Here is a 3,653-nt window from a genome sequence, read left to right as displayed (position 1 = left end):
CATGCATTTCAAATTCTTCATATTATATATCAAATGCGTGTATGAATTACAAGATATAGGGGGAGATCCCCGTTGAAAACTTAACCTATGTTGTCATCAATCACCAAAAAGGGGGAGATTGTAAGTGCATCTAGTGCCCCTTAGTGATTTTGGTGTATTGAAGACTTATAGGTTAAGGGACTAATGCGTTTGTGAGTGTACACAGGTCTATAAGTCTATGAGGAGTTTGATATTTACAGAGAAAGTCGACCCCTAAAAATGAAGTTCTTCAACTGAAGACTTTGATATTCTGAAGACTTTCTGAAGACTTTGAAAGTGAAGAAATTGGTGTGACCTTGAAGACTTGGTATTCATTTGTGGAACATGAAGCGTGAAGACTTTTGTTTTCGTAGTTTCATTTTCTCTTTCTTGAGTCATAGGAAACACCGTACTGTTAAAGGGGGTCGAGGAAATACTAAGGAAAAAATTCCATGTGATGCTCAACTCAAAATCCTACACCTACCAATCCCTTCGAGTGAAGCCTTTGGAAATCTCATACAGTTCAGTCACTTTCTTCAGTGACAGAGACGAAGTTCTTCTGGTCGCTGATGAATTTGTTCTGACTGAGGAGTTAGGAATTCGTCAGTGCGAATTACCTACATAGTGAGGAACATGATAGCCCTGAGGAATTTGAGAGTCAAATTTCTGACCGTTGCTGTGCTGCGCGCCAGCTGTCCCAAAATATCTTATCCACCTAACGGTCATATCAGACAAGGGCATTTATGTCTTATCATGTCGGGCTGCTCCCCAGGCTATAAATAGCCGCCCCCTACAACCACTAGCTGGTTGGCTGCTTCGAGAGAACTTGACACTTGTCATTTGAGAGCAACCCATCCTCCGAGGACTTTGAGCGAAAATCATCGAGTGAGGAAAAACCCCAAAACCAAACCCCTACAAACCCAAAGTGATTGAGCATCACTGAAGAAATTGATCCTGCGTGGATCCGACGCTTGTTACCTTTGAAGACTGTGCTTCTTCCAGACGATTAGGCGTCAAGGTCTAGAGCATCCAAGAGGAATTGTGGATTGCCGAGTGACCAAGTCTGTGAAGGTTTGGAAGTCGCCTGAAGACTTACCACGAGTGATTGGACGAGGTCTCTGTGACCTTAGTTCAAGGAGAATACGGTGAGGACTGGGTGTCCTGAGCTGCGTGCTCAGCGACTGGGTGTCCGGGACTGTGCGTCCTCGAGTTTAAATACTCAGCCGCTCCAACCAGACGTACAACTGAGGCAGCAGTTGGAACTGGTCTACCAAATCATTGTCTTCACCAACCTAACTGGTTCTATTTCCTCAACCCTTTCATTTCCTCATTACTGTGTTGAGTGTTTGTTCATATCTGTGTTTGAAGACTTTGACTGAAGACTTTCTCAATTTCCTCAGTTCAATTTTTTCAGTCTGTTTGTCTTCATCTTGTGTTATCCTGTGATTACGCTTTCTGTACTCAGTGCTAGTCTTCATTTCATCATGATGACCATGCGTGTATTCAGTTATGCTTACTTCTGAGTACTTATTCCGCTGCTAATAGTTCTTCGCTAAGGAATTTCCTCACCGGCAAATTCCTCAGTGAAGAATTCATAAAAATCGCCTATTCACCCCCCCTCTAGTCGACATAACGCACTTTCACTCTTCTGTGACAACACTGGAGCTATTGCCCTTGCCAAGGAGCCCAGGTTTCACAAGAAGACCAGGCACATCAAGCGTCGTTTCAACTCCATCCGTGAAAATGTTCAAGATGGAGACATAGATATTTGCAAAGTACATACGGATCTGAATGTCGCAGATCCGTTGACTAAACCTCTCTCGCGAGCAAAACATGATCAACACCAGAACTCTATGGGTGTTCAATTCATCACAATGTAACTAGATTATTGACTCTAGTGCAAGTGGGAGACTGTTGGAAATATGCCCTAGAGGCAATAATAAAAGGATTATTATTATATTTCCTTGTTCATGATAATTGTCTTTTATTCATGCTATAACTGTATTATCCGGAAATCGTAATACACGTGTGAATACATAGACCACAATACGTCCCTAGTAAGCCTCTAGTTGACTAGCTCGTTGGTCAACAGATAGTCATGGTTTCCTGACTATGGACATTAGATGTCATTGACAACGGGATCACATCATTAGGAGAATGATGTGATGGACAAGACCCAATCCTAAGCATAGCACAAGATCGTGTAGTTCGTTTTGCTAGAGCTTTTCCAATGTCAAGTATCTCTTCCTTAGACCATGAGATCGTGTAACTCCCGGATACCGTAGGAGTGCTTTGGGTGTACCAAACGTCACAACGTAACTGGGTGACTATAAAGGTGCACTACAGGTATCTCTGAAAGTGTCTGTTGGGTTGACACGGATCGAGACTGGGATTTGTCACTCCGTATTACGGAGAGGTATCAGTGGGCCCACTCGGTAGTGCATCATCATAATGAGCTCAAAGTGACCAAGTGTCTGGTCACAGGATCATGCATTACGGTACGAGTAAAGTGACTTGCCGGTAACGAGACTGAACGAGGTATTGGGATACCGACGATCGAGTCTCGGGCAAGTAACATACCGACTGACAAAGGGAATAGTATACGGGGTTGTTCGAATCCTCGACATCGTGGTTCATTCGATGAGATCATCGAGGAGCATGTGGGAGCCAACATGGGTATCCAGATCCCGCTGTTGGTTATTGCCCAAGAGCCGTCTCGGTCATGTCTGCATGTCTCCCGAACCCGTAGGGTCTACACACTTAAGATTCGGTGACGCTAGGGTTGTATGAATATGAGTATGCAGTATACCGAATGTTGTTCGGAGTCCCGGATGAGATCCCGGACGTCACGAGGAGTTTCGGAATGGTCCGGAGGTAAAGAATTATATATAGGAAGTGGTATTTCGGCCATCAGGAAAGTTTCGGGGTCACCCGGTATTGTACCGAGACCACCGGAAGGGTCCCGGGGGTCCACCGGGTGGGGCCACCCATCCCGGAGGGCCCCATGGGCTGAAGTGGGAGGGGAACCAGCCCATAGTGGGCTGGTGCGCCCCCTAGGCCCACCCCTGCGCCTAGGGTTGAAACCCTAGGGGGGGCACCACATGCCTTGGGGGGCACTCCACCCCCCTGGCCGCCGCCCCCTTGGGAGATTGGATCTCCCAGGGCCGGCACCCCCCTGGGGGCCTATATAAAGGGAGGGGGGAGAGGGGCAGCCGCACCCTGAAGTCCTGGCGCCCCCTCCCCCTGCTACACCTCTTCCTCCTCCGTCACGTGCTTGGCGAAGCCCTGCCGAAGTGCTGCTGTTCCACCACCACCACGCCGTTGTGCTGCTGCTGGAGCCATCATCATCAAACTCTCCTTCCCCCTTGCTGGATCAAGAAGGAGGAGACGTCATCTACTCCGTACGTGTGTTGAACGCGGAGGTGCCGTCTGTTCGGCGCTAGGATCTCCGGTGATCTGAATCACGGCGAGTATGACTCCATCATCACTGTTCCCTCGAACGCTTCCGTACGCGATCTACAAGTGGTATGTAGATGCAAACTCACTCCCTTGACTCGTTGCTTAGATGAACTCATAGATGGATCTTGGTGAAACCGTAGGAAAATTTTAATTTTCTGCAACGTTCCCCAACAAGG

The sequence above is a fragment of the Triticum dicoccoides genome, chromosome 4A (assembly GCF_002162155.2).
Source record: "Triticum dicoccoides isolate Atlit2015 ecotype Zavitan chromosome 4A, WEW_v2.0, whole genome shotgun sequence".
Lineage (NCBI taxonomy): Eukaryota > Viridiplantae > Streptophyta > Magnoliopsida > Poales > Poaceae > Triticum > Triticum dicoccoides.
Note: the sequence above shows the minus strand (reverse complement) of the source record.